The sequence below is a fragment of the Rousettus aegyptiacus genome, unplaced genomic scaffold (assembly GCF_014176215.1).
Source record: "Rousettus aegyptiacus isolate mRouAeg1 unplaced genomic scaffold, mRouAeg1.p scaffold_m13_p_12, whole genome shotgun sequence".
NCBI classification, from domain to species: domain Eukaryota; kingdom Metazoa; phylum Chordata; class Mammalia; order Chiroptera; family Pteropodidae; genus Rousettus; species Rousettus aegyptiacus.
Window position 1 is genome coordinate 19,837,124 of NW_023416287.1, and position 14,314 is coordinate 19,851,437.

The window sequence follows — 14,314 nt, forward strand, 5'->3', positions numbered from 1 at the left end:
TTTATCTGCTTATTGTATTTTTCCACACATCAGACTGTCAAGGCAGGGCCTCACTGTGTCTTATCACACAGTAGACGCTCAATAAATGTGTTAAATGAATGAAAGAGCAAATAAATAATGACATGACGGCGTATAAGGTCTTATGGCCGGCTCCTGCCTGCCTTTCCAGGCATCTCCTGTCCCCTACCCTCCCTCGTGTCACTCTAATCTTCTCAACTCTGCAGTTCCTCAAACACATCAAGCATGTTCCTGGACATTCTCTGCCCAGATCTCTGCATGTCAACATCTTACCATTCTCTCCCAACAAAAACTGCACTCTTCTGGAGAGACTTTTCCTGACCACCCCATTTGAACAGTCTCCTTTGGCCATCACTCCTATCCTATTTCATTCTCTTTGTGTCACTTATAACTATTTTAATAGTTTTGCATAATTCTTTATTTACATCTTTCTTTTTTTTTTCTCGTTATATACACATATTATAAATTCTATTCCATGCAGGCAGGAATTACACCTGTCTGTCTCGTTCCAAGCTGTATATCCAATACCTACAGAAGGAATTCAATACAAGTTTGTTGAATGAATAAGCACAGGTTTCCTGCTTCACAGGCTCCAGCCCTCTGAGTAAAACCACAGCTTTCTCCCTTCATTCCTTGCCAGATATTTGCAAATAAGTAAATGGCAAATGCTCTGGAAGCTACAAAACGTTCCTAAACTCATTGGATCTTGTTCTACCTGGAACTTGAAGAAAGACTAAGGAGATATGAAAGTGAAATGGGCTCAGCGACAGGAGAGCCTCATGTGAATGAGCTGCAGGAACTCCTTAGCCTCTGGCATAAACATCCAAAATTAGGTTCCAATCAGTTGGTACAGGAAGAAGAGGATCTCTCAAGAGGGCCTGTGGCTTGTCCCTGCTATCTTGGGTATGTCTTTAGAAGAAAGAAAATATACATGAGCCGGTGGGCCTGCAAAGGATGTCTGTGTACCGCCAAGAATGCCTAGGAGGCCTAGTTAAGATTCCAAAGGGTTGAGTTTTCTGGGACATGGCAGACATTTCTGGAGACAGTAGACCACCTAACTCCAGAAGGTGAAATTAAGGAGTCTGAATGAACAAGTGACCTCACCCCTGTCATTTGGAAAAGATGGTGAATGCTAGGAGAATGGGTAAAAGATAAATGGCCTGATGTCTTTCCAGGTCACAGAACTTCATAGTTTGCAAAGTTCATTAGTCATATTCAGCACCTCATCTGAGCCTCACAGCCACTCCCAAGAGGAGTCAGAGCAAGGAGAACTGGGAGCCCCATTTCAGAGGAGGTGACTAAGACCCAGAGAAGAGAGGAACTTGTGCAAAATAAGTTAGCGTGGCCTTAACTGAGCACTTGCTATGTGGCAAGCACCTCTCTAGGAATTCAGACAAAAAGGTCCAGACCTTTTGAGTTGTTTGGGAAGTGTCAGACAATAAATATAAATAAACAAATAAGAGAATGTCTGGTATAGACAAACGTGGATAGAAGATAAAGTGGAGACTGGAGCGATGCAGCCTGGCCCAGGTCAGGATCCAGCTTGGCATGTGGGAAAGACCGCCGGGAGGCCAGTATAGCCAGAGCAGAGGGAGTAGGGAGGGGAGAAATAATGATAGGAGTGGGAGACAGGATCTAATAAGCCATGGTGGGGACTTGAGATGTTATCATTTGGACCATGATCTGACTCAGATGTTTAAAACAGATTCAAGTGGGGAGGTGAACAGGGAAGAGGTTAGTGCCTAATCTGGAAGACTGAGTATGGTGGCCTGGACCATGGTGGGGACAGAGGAAATGGAGATAAGTTACTAGATTTGGGACAGATTGTACAGGTTGAGCCAAGTGGTGCTATTGGCTCCAAGGGGTAAAGGGAGGAGTGGCATTAAGGATGACTTCTGGCATCAAGGATGATTTAGCCTGAGCACCTGGACAAAGGGAGGTACATTGACTTAAATGAGGAAGGCTTGTGGAATTGGATTTTGAGGGGAGCTCAGAAGGTCTGCTTTGGGGGTGTGAATGTGGTGTCACATCATGGGTTAAGCTGACACACACGTCCCCTGCCTCTGACCAGTACTCCTCTCACTGCCTGGCACATGCCATATACCTCTCCTACACCATACCCTGTCCCCCCAGCATGCATTCTCAGAGAGGATGACCTAATGTCTTAGAGGGGGACTCTGTGGTTTGAAACCCACCTCCAAGATCCCATGAATCTAATAAATCACCTGGTCTCTCTGAGCCTCAGTTTCCCCAGCCTTAGAAAGAGAATTCTTCATAGGATTGCTGCTGGGGCCACTGAATGAATTTAAATGAAAACATTGATGCTGTATTAACCAGTTGGGCAGACAAGGCTCTAGACCCCCAAGAGATATTTTTTATGAAAAATTTTGCTTTTCTGGAATGAAAAATAAATTTAAACTAAAAAAAAAAAAGGTTTTGATTTTATTCTCACACCCCCAAGATTTTGCTTCTTATTGTTTAAAAAAAAAAAAAGTCACTACACACACACACACACACACACACACACACATAAAACACAACAAAGGCAGTGGAGAACATGAAAAGTTAGAGAACTTTTCTTTCTAGGTAGATTTCAAATCTTCCTCTGGTTGCATACAGGTACAACAATGTTTACTTAAAAATTGACTGTGTTATCACAATCATTACAATCATGATGGTAATCAGTGTTTCCAAAAGAAACAACAAAAATTTTGTGATTAAAGGTCATTTGTTTCATCATCCAAAAAAAAAAAAATAGATAAGAGAATGTCCTTGCTCTTAGGAAATAAACACTAAAGTATTTAGCAGTAAAGAGACACAGTGTCACCAATTTGCCCAAAATGGTTCAGAAACAATAATACCCACATATATAAGAGAGAGAGAATGAAAAGCAAATGGCGCAAAATGTATACAAATGAGAATCTAGTTAAAAAAACATTCATGCGTTCCTTGTACTAGTCTTAAAACTCTTCCATAAATTAGAGATTATATCTAATAAAAGGTGCCCCCCAAAAGTAATGTTAAAAAGAAATACTACCTGTACATATATGTACCCTTGATGTTGTTATGCTAATCAATACATTGATGGACTTACACCTGTGTTGTGGTTAAATATTACATTTGTATTGAATTCTACCATCATCTTTGCAGCTCTTAGAACAGCTACAGGTTTTTAATAATATATACGAAGTGCTTAGCACAGTGCCTGATACATAATAGGTACTTCATATATGGTAGTTATTTTTATGAGTAAATTTCTTAATCTCTCTGTGCCTCAATTTCTTCACCTGTAAAATGGAGATAATAACAGTACCTACTTTATAGGATTGTTGTGAGAATTATGTGAGTTAATACATGTAAGGCATTTTGAACACTGCCTGGCACATGGAAGACACTATAAAAGTGCTTGCTAAATTAAAAACATATATTGTTATTAATGAACACACGCGGCTGTGCTCTCCTGGCTGTTCCAGCTCTTGGCAGGTGCCAAGATGAGTGCTCTCCCTGCTCCCACCTTTACATAACCCTGTCCCTTAGGCTCCTGACTGCTAAGGCAAGCCCGATTCACCTCTAGATCTACAAGCAGTAACTAGTATCATGAGCTCCACTTTACAGTCAAAGAAAATGAGGCTCTCTGCAAGGCGAAGCCAGAGCTGGTTGGTGGCAAAGCTGAGACTAGACCCCCAGGTTGAACCCCATCCCATCCCCCACTCAGTATGCTATGCTAAGAAGGTTGAGCCTCAGTCATCTCCCCGTCTCATTGGAATAATAATAATTGTAATGCCTGCTTCCTGGAATGACTGCAGGATTCACAGAGCCCAAGTATGTGAAAGAACCTCATTGTAAAGTACTCAGTCTTAACTGCAGTGTCAAAAGAGGCCATGTTCATTTGCAAAGTGGGTTCTTCACCTTTCGTTTTCAACAGGAACACCCAGACTTCTTTCTGGCCCAGAACGCCCAGAGAAGGAATTCTTTTCTGCTTTTTTAAACCCAAAAATGGACCATTGAAATATTTGCTTTAAATATATCTCTCTAGTCAAGTACACAGAGTCTGTCCAGGCATTATTCATCAATCATTATTAAATAAGCATTTTAGTGGTAGCTGCCAAGAGAATACTGTGTGCCAGGCACTGAGCTGAGTAATTTTCAGGTATTATGCATTGATTCTAATAGCAGCTTAATGAAGTAGGAAAGATGGTTATTTCCATTGTACACATGCAGAAACTGAGGCCCACGGATGCAGAGTAATTGTCAGAAGTCATGCTGCCAGGAAGTATGCTGAGAGCCAGGATTAAATACCAAGCTGTGGTCTTAACCACTTTTCTGCCCTATAAAAAGGCTTAGCATGAAACCTGATAAGTTCTCATTATTATTATTATTATTATTATTGATAAGTTCTCATTAAATATAAGCTATTATTAGTATTATCATCACTAAATAGGAGGCCTTATAAGTAGGAAACTAAGGCCCAGAAAGGAGCAGTAGCTTGCCCGAGGTCACACAGCAAATCACTGGAGGGCAGGAATTTGGACCATAAATTTCCCTGTATCCTAGAGCACTTTGCTCATTGTACAGTCCCACTGACTTTCCTTTACTTGGGCAGGAAACTCTGCCCTATCTTATGAGGCAGGGAAACTCTGTCCTGAGGCTTTCTTTGCTCCCGGCAGCTCCCATTTCTTCCTTCTTGACATCCTCAAAAAAGAAGAAGAAGAAGAAGAGTTTCCCTCACCCACCCACCCAAAAAAAAGGGAAGTCTCTGGGGTGGGGATGGGTTGAGATAGAAAATAGGGTACCTTTCTTCCTTGTGCTGGCACCCCACTCTCTTCTCCCTCTGCAAAAAACATCATAAAAATTCTTTCCTCGCTGCCCTCACTAAAGAGGCTGCCTTGGTGGAGGAGGGGTGTAGATTTTATTAAATTTATTTAACTCTATGCCAGGCACTGCGGTAGGGACTAGGTATAAAGCAGAGAACAAAAACAGACTCAATCCTGGTTCTGCCCTCCTGGAATTTTTAATCAAATAAGGGAAACAGACATTAATTAAATTTATCTCACGAAGAATTGTAAGATTGCAATTGTATTAAATGCTAAGAAGACAGGGTATAATAAGAGGAAGGATTGGTTAAATCATGGGGCCTGAGAAAACTTCCCCAAGAAAGTGATGGGCAAGCAGAGATCTAAGGGGACACAGCAGTTAAACAGGCTGAGGAGTGAGGGGAAATGTGTTCTGGGCAGTGGGAACAGCACTTGCTAAGGTCCTGCGACACAAAGAGCACTGCCCACACAAGGACCTGAGGGGAGGCCCATGTGACTGGGGCACGCAGCTGGGAAGGGAGACGGAATTTGGAGAAAGAGCCAGGGCCCAGGTCATGCAGACCATAAGTAATGGAGTCCTTAGAGAGTTTTCAGCAGGCAGATTAGTAAGGTGATCAGACAGGAGTAAAGCTTTTTGCCCAGTGTCTGGCACAATGGTAGGTAGTAGAAGGCAGGAAAGCCCTCCCTTCATTCTGCAACAGGCTTTGTGTTTGCAATAACATTTTATCCCTATTTCTCCAGACATTAAATGAATGAAGGCGTGAGTTATTATTGTTATTATTAGTAGTAATAATAATATTACTCCAAATTTGCTTTTCCTGAATTGCTCAAAAAAGATAATTTTTAAAAGGTAGAAAACTTGATTAAGGAAACAGCCTTTCTACCCATTGCCCTGAAACACACCCCTCTGGTATGGCCCTTGTGAGAGGAGGTCCCGCCACAGAATAGAGTCTGTGACATCTTTGTGGCTTGGAGCCCATTCTGAGCTTCAAAGACAGATAGCATGCCTTACTCTTCAGAGAATGCCCAATGGCCCCTCCAAATTTGGTGATGATCAGGAAATGAGGTAACATTTATTTGATTTCACCCATACTCTATAGGTTTCTATTTTTAGGAAGCTATTTGAAAAAGTCTCTCTTTTATCACTTGTTACCTGGGCTGGCAACCTCACCTGTCCTAGGCTTTACTTTCTCCATCTTTAAAATGGGATCCAGTGAGGTTCGAAAGGGACGATGCGTGTCTCCACGTGCGTCCTCATACACAAGGGCACAGATTTCAACCTAGAGGCCTCCCTGAAGTAATGTTAACTGTGACAGTGGTGGTGATGGTGACAGGGGAAATACTGGCACCCAGTAACCTGCTTCATCCACTGTCAAATGAGGCGGATGGTATAGTGTGGAATGGGGCCCAAAACCTAAGTTTCATCCTTGACTCCTTTTTCTCATGCCTCCACATCGGAGCCATCAGCTAACAGCTCTTCCTCCAAAATCGAATCCCCCTGCCCTTCCGTTACCACCACCCTGGTGCCAGACACCACCTTCTTCACTTTACTAGAGTACTACTGCACCAGCCTCCTTTCCGGGCTCCTGGTTTCCGCCCTTGCCCCCTAGGGTCTCCTCTTCTAGTACAGCCAGCAGGGTCTTTGCAATCCTTAAATCAGACTATGCCCCATCGTTGTTCAAAGCCTTCCCCTGAATCCTCATTTCACTCGGAGCAAAAGCCAAAGTCCTTCCAATGGCCCACAATGGCCCTCATGATCTTGACCCAATGCCCCCTACCATCTTCAGCTTCCACCACACTATCCCCTTTGCTTCTCCTTGAACACACCAAGCACACTCTGATCTTAGGGCCTTTGCAATTACTTTCCCCTCTGCCTGGAATTCTTCCTGAAGAATGCATTATTTCTTCCCTTCTTTCAGGTCTTTGCTCAAATGTGTACTTTATTAAAGATGCCTCCCTCACTTCTCTATCAGAATAACAAACCTCTATTTTTATCCTCCAGCACACCTCATCCCTTTCCGCTATCCTCATCCAATGTGCTCTGTACTTACTTACTATTGTCTGTCTGACTAGAACGTAAGCTCCGTGAGGTACAGCTTATTAATCTGTTTTGACTACCGCTATGTTTTGTTCATTGCGTACCTAGAATAAAGCCTACCTCATAAAAGGTGCTCAATAAGTATTTGTTGGTGAATCAGGGAACATGGGTTGGGAACTTACTTATAGTGCTTATTTTCTCTAAAACTTGGATTCCTCCCTTAAAAAGGGAGCTCCCATTTTTTTTCCTCATTTGTGCTATATGAAAAGTTACATGGTACACGAAAATGCTTGTTTATAGAGTACTGCCTAGATGTCAATGACGAAGAGACCCTGTGGCTTAGGGCACTGGCTTCTGACACCTGTGTGACCTTACTTAGGCAGGTCAGTCAAGTTCCCTGGCCCTACTAATATAATATTTACTTTAGAAGTTTCCTGAAGGTTAAATAAGAAGCCATGTGAGAAGTGCTTGACACAACGCCTAATATGTGGTAATAATAACCACGATTGTTGCGAAGGGACTGGGAAAGAAGGATTCTATTTCCTGGATTTGCCGTGGATCTGGATTCTGCCTCCTCACAGAGGCAATGGGGCCCCCTTATGCAGACTTGTCCTTATGTTCTCTGGGCTGGCCTTCTCCCTCCAAGCTTCAGAAACTCCATATACACAGCATGCTGCTGATCACTCTGCCTGTAGGCTGGGCATAAGAAAGTGATTACAGCAGTCCCCTCCTTATTCCCGGGGATACATTCCGAGACCCCCATTGGATGCCTTAGACTTCCAATAGTACTTAACCCCAGATATATTATGTTTTTTTCCTATACATACATACCTACGATAAAGTTTAATTTATAAATTAGGCACAGTAAGAGATTAGCCACAATAATTAAGAATAAAGTAGAACAATTATAACAATATATGGTAATAAAAATTATGTGAACGTAGTCTCTCTCTCTCTCTCTCTCTCTCTCTCTCTCTAAATATTTTATTGTTCTGTACTCACTCTTCTTTTTGAGATGATGTGAGATGATAAAATGCCAAACCTACTCCTGAATCTGTGTAGCCATCCCTTATTTGCAGTAAATGGCTTGATGTCACTCTTTCCAGGGAATTCCTTGCTGAAGTCCTTGTATAGGCTTAATGCTTTCTGGAGGAACACATTGCCATTGATAGAAATACATTTTCTGTTCATGTCTCCCACCCACAAATTTAATGCCTTTTCCATCTTAACTAAGCACTTATCATGAACTGTGGCCATAATTTTTGCAGTTTGGGGTATGATAGCAAAACTAACAAATTCTTTGTTCCTTCTTCACAATTCATGGATAGAAGATATGTTCTTATCTTACATCTTAGCAACCCCAGCATACAACTTTTTTTCTTTCCTTAGTAAGTCAAGAACTTTCACCTTTTCACTTTTATTTATTTTTTTTAATTTTCCACCTTTTCACTTTTAAAGGAAGCACTTTATGGCTTCCCTTTGGCATACCTGAATTGCCAGCGTCACTATTTTTGTGCTTCGGGGCCATTATTAAGTAAAACAAGGGTTACTTGTACACAAGCACCGCGATACCACTACAGTCCCAGACGGCTGCTAAGTGAGTAATGGACAGGTAGGGTCTACAGCGTGGAGATGTTGGACAAAGGGATGATTCACGCCCTTGGCAGGATGGGAATGGTGAGAGATTCATCACACTCTACAGAATGGTGCGTAGTTTAAAACTTATGAATTGTTTATTTCTGGAATTTTGCATTTTCATGACCACAGCTGACCATGAGTAACTGAAAGTGAAGAAAGCAAACCTGTGAATGAGTAGGGACCTGGGGAGTAATGAGAGGAGGCAGGGCGACGTGCCCAAGACCCGAGGGGCTTTGCTCTTTATGGTTCCGTTCTTTTGTCCGGGGCCTGACAACTCGGCCTGCTTAACTTCCATTTGTCTATTCACACCTGGCTTCTCCTCAACCCCCAGGGGTTTACCCCATTGAACTTGCTTACAACCCCTCCCCCCACCTCCACTCTCCTTCCTAGCATTTATCCCTTTGTAATGTCTTTGAGGGACTTCAAATATAGTGTGTCTCCCCTATTAGATTGTAAGCAGCATGCAGGAGGAAAAGTAGTCTGTCTTCTCCCTGCTGTGTGCTCAGAACCTAGCTAGGGGCCTGGGGACACAGTAGGCGCTCAATAAATATCTGCTACCTGAATGAATGGTTTCCTCCATCTTTCCGATAATAAAAATGGCCTTGAAGTTCTCCAGGTAACTCCTCCAAGGTTACACCCCTGGTTCTGTTCGCAGCACCCAGCAGTGATTTGCATTGCAGTCCTAATAATCAGGACCAGACCAGGCATTCACTTTATAATTGTCCTGAAGAGAAAAACAAAGCGGACAATAGAGATCCAAGCCCTCATTTTCTTAGGCAAAGGAGCCCTACCTTGAATTTGAAATAAGGAGTGAGATTCCCAAAAGGTGGAGGCATCATCACCCCCACCCTCAAAACTAAGAACTACCAAAGGGTCCTTTAAAAAGCAAATTTCTAGAGGAGACAGTTTAAGTGTCCATTGGAGTTTAGGTCAAGGATCTTTAATAGCCTTAAACTTTACTCCAGGAATTACGTTTCTCAAATTTGTCTCAAGGAAAAATCTCGAGGCTTGGAAGGATGTTTTTAAACACAAGCAAGTTCATCACTGTATCCTATATAAAAGTCAAAGAATTAGAACTGTCCTTGAAATCCAACAATAGAGGATTGTTTATATTAACTTACATGAATAAGGATAAAACACTAAAAATGGAATTGACTCCTCCCCGCCCCAGCCTCCAGGTTGCTCAGAGCCAATTTGAAAACTAATCAGTAATCTCGCCGCTACTCCATATGTTGGTGAGTTTGCAACCTTTCTGGTACCGATTTACTTTTTTTTTTTTTTAATCTACTTTACGTGTCTCATTTCCTCTGCCTTTAACAGCCTCCCAACAGGGGAGTTTTTATCTGGTTCACTGCTTTTTCCCAGTACCCAGCACGATGCCGTAGTAGGTGTTCAATAAAGACAAGTTGCATGAACGGACAAAGGTACCACAAGGCTGACTTCAAATCTTCCTGGGCAATTTTGCAACTCCCAAATAAAAGGTACTGACCTAACGATTCCATTCTAAGATCCATTCTTCATTCATAAGATGATCTGTATATGTAGGAAAGTTCTCTCTAGCATTGTTTGTAATAGTGAAAACCCTAAGTGTCAATCAATAGGAGCCTGGTTAAATTGAATAGGACTCATACATACAATGAAACACTATGGCCCTGTTAAAAGAACTAGCAAGTCTGTAAGTGCTAATAGGGAGAGAACTCCAAGACAGACTGCTAAGTGAAAAGGCAAGATGCTGTAAATAGTGTAAACAGTGTATGTATGAGTCCATGGTTCAAATAATAATAATAATTATAATTTTTATTATTATTAATAACAACAACATGGAGAAAGAAAAGAGATTTAATAGGCCATTCCAGAGTGACCCGGAGGGCACACTTGGGAGGTGCATTCAGTCCTGCTCCTAACACGAAGGACCTTGGGTAGCACCTCTCCAAGCCCCATCTCCCTTCCTACAAAGAAACAAGGATAAGAATTAAGACCTCCTGGTGGGATTACTGAGAGGATTAAGGGAGAAAATGCATGTAAATGGCCAGCACCTTTTCCAGAGTGAGTACTCAAAGCTATATTAGTTAAAATAGAAAATCGTTTCCCTTATAACAGGATGGGAACAAAGATCATTTACCTTTTTCTTTAAACCTCTTTAAAAGTTTATTTTACAAATAAATCCAAATTTACAAAAGAGTTGCAAGAATAAGATAAAGAATACTTGTATACTCTTTACCCAGAGCCACCAACTTGTTAACATGTGCCATATTTGCACTACTCCCCATTCTTTTCTTAAACCACTTTCTCCCGCTTTACCTTAAATACTTTCAGCATTTATTTCTTAATAACAAAGACATTCTCTTACATAACCAAGTACGATTATCAAATTCAGGAATTAAACATTGATACAATATTCTTGTCTAATCAATAGTTATGTTCAGATTTCATGAATTGTTCCATTAATGCCTTTTTTTAATTGTGGTTAAAAAAACCCATATAACATTAAATTTACCATATTAATCATTTCTAAGTGTACAGTTCAATAAAGTGTATTCACATCGGTGCCAATATCTTTTATAGCAACCGTTTACCTCCATCCAGGATCACACATTGCATTTAGTTAATTTGTTTTTGTTTTGTTTGTTTGTTTGTTTTTAGTTTATTTTAATCTGGAGAAACTTCCCTAGCCTTCTTTCGTTAACTACTTTCATGATATAAGTGTTTTGAAGAATTTGGGCCAACCGTAATTTTGGATTTTTGTTATGTGCTTTTATACTAAAGGAGCTAACATTGAAGGTGAGGCAAATTCTATGGACATTTTCATGTTCATAAACAGAAACATGAAAATGTCCATAGAATTTTTTTTTCAGTTTTTGGTCAAAGCGGACCTTGAGTTTCCTTCTGTATCTAGACTGTTTCGATGTCAATCTCCTGGTTGTGAGACTGTACTATAGCTTCGCAAATGGGATCTGCGCATTGAGAGAAGCAGAGGAAAGGGTACAGGGATCTCTCGGTACGATTTTTTATAATCGTATGTGAATCTACAACTATCTCGAAATAAAGAGTTTAATCTAAAAAAAAAAAAATGTTCTTTGGCATTTCAGAGCATGAAGGGCCAACCTTTCTCCTAGGGAGAACCTGGCCCCTTGGTGAAATTCCCAGCGGGAACCCTCATGCCTGAGAAAGGACTTAATGAACTCCTTTCACTTGCAGGGGTTGGGGGAGGAGGGCCTCCTTTGCTTTCCACAGGAACATTTTAAAGTGAATGAAGGGAGCCAGGTCCCTCATTAGGGCTGAAATGGGAGCTGCTGGGGGCGGGGGTTCTCTAGAAGGGAGGCCTGGCCCCACGTCTGCATTTCCTGCTACAAACTTATCACATTAACAGTAATCACTGCTCCTTCCTTCATCCGAGTGAATTGTGAAGAACGTTGGAAAGACAATTTTCGTCCATTGTCTTTGATAATTGCCAAGTTCTTAGTAAAACTGAACATTTGTAAGGCCTACATAAGACACCACAGAGATTAGAGATGAGCATTATTATATTCTCGTTCAGTAGAATATTATGATGCAGTTTAAGATGATGTTTTTGTAGTATTTATAATTGAAGCCAAAAATGGCGTCGTCTGAGATTTTGAAGACTTCTTTTAGAGGACTTGGACTTCTTGTGGATGTGGGTCTTTGGAGAGCAAGGACGATCTGCCTGGTTCCTATTCAGGCTAGATGCTTATTTCTGGTTGTTCTTAGAGGTCAGCTATGGTCCAGCCTCTCTCTACCTCGAAAATTTGTCCATCTTTGTGATATTTTGAACCTCAGAACTCTAAACATAATATCTCTTGACCCTTCTAGGATATTTTCCCAAAGAAATAATCACATACGAAAAAGGAATTATGGACAGGGATGCTTTTTGCCGTGTTCCGTTTATAAGATTGAAAATTTGGAATAATAATAAGAGTTTATTGAGCACTACCATGAGCCAGTCACTGTGCTAAGTATTTTACAAGCATTATCTCATTTCATCTTTTCAAGTAGGTTCTACTATTGTCTCTATTTTTACAATTGAAAAGAGAAATGAAGACACAGAAGGGTTAATAATTTTCACAAGACAACATAATTAGTAAATGGGGGAGGCAAATATGTAAAAGACAGCAAAAACCCAATATGATAAACTTTAAAATAGAAATAATATGAGCAACAATAGGAAGGCAATGCAAAGCATGAACATTATACACACTGTGTATTTGGGTGCTTAAAATAAAGCCCAATACGTGGTAGGTATTTAAAAATGATTATTATTTGTATTTCAAACTCAAATGTATCCAGGAATCACCTGGAGTTCTCGTTAAAAATGCAGTATCAGCAGGTCTAGGGTAGGCCTGAGAGTCCGCATTTGTAATAAGCTCCCAGATAATGTCCTTGCTCCTGGTCCATGGACACCACTTTGAAGATCAGAGTTTAATATCTCGGGATAGCCCTGAATATGTAAAAACACAACAAATCACAGAAACCCCAATGACTTGTCATGTGGAAAAGACTAGAACACAATACAATTACTGTCTCTTTGCAGTGTTAGGCTGTACTTTCAAGTGTATTTCTTCCTTTTTCTCTTGCTTCTGTCACATAGGCTAATTAAATTCCACAAATATTTATTAAGTGCCTCAGCATCCGTCACTGTAGGAGCAGAAATAAAGGAAGTCCGGTGGTTTCCTCGAGGATGTTAAAAAACAGTTAAAATAATTTAAAGAAACACTTGATGTGGGTGCATTTCATTATATATAAATTATACCTCAACAAATTTGACTTAACATTTAAAGATATGAATAAATATAATTCCCTAACAGGAATTTTTTTAAAAAGGTTAAAAATATTTTAAAATAAAAATTCCTGGACCGTGAGTCAGGGGGTCTGAGTTCAGTCTCTGTCAGTAACCCGGTTTACTCCCTTCCAGGTACCTCGGACTTGGACAAGTGCCCTGTACACATTCTCAAAGCACTTTGTACTTCTTGGCATCAGTTAATTTCACACACACATGAATTTAACATGTGTGTCTGCCTTCCTGACTAACTTCACTTCTACCAGGACAGGCAATGTATCTGGTTTAATCATGGTGGTGTCCCAATGTCTGTCATGGCATTTGCCCAACAGTAGGCACTCAATATTATCCTTCGAATAAATGCATGAATGAAATAATGACTAAAGGGGAAGAGCTTGGCCTCTGGGTAGAAGACATTTTATCCTTGGCCTTCAATAAGGGATCTTTAGGTAAGGGTAGAGAAGAAAGCCTGGTGGGGAAAGACAGCCAGCCCTCCCCACACTCCCCCACCCCAGGTTTGGAGGCACCCCCTTCATACCCTCAGGCTGGGCACAGGGGTAAGTGAAGCCCTCCTTGGGCTTGGGGGTCAGGTCCTAGATTACAGGGAGCACGCTTCTGATTTCCCATCTGTCCAATGGGCATCAGGGTAATACCTGGGGAATTCAAGGGGTCCTTGGAAAGAGAGCATAGAGGTTAAAGTGTTTCAGGGACTGCAGCAATTATCACTGTCCCAATAATCTTCCCTCACAGTCCTGACCACTACCTTCCCTGTCATTATCACAGTCCTTGCATTTCCTTGGGTCAGTTTCCTCTACTCCAGAGGTTCGCAAAGCGTGGTCCCTGGGAAGTTGTTGGAAATGCAAATCATCAGGCCCCACCTCAAGCCTTTCTAATGATACTCTGCGGGTGGGGCCCGGCAATGGCTTTGAATCTAGTCCCCGGAGAGGTGCTGATGTAAACCCAAGTTTGAGACCTACTACTCTGCCCTGATGTAAGCTCTCCCAGGAACGC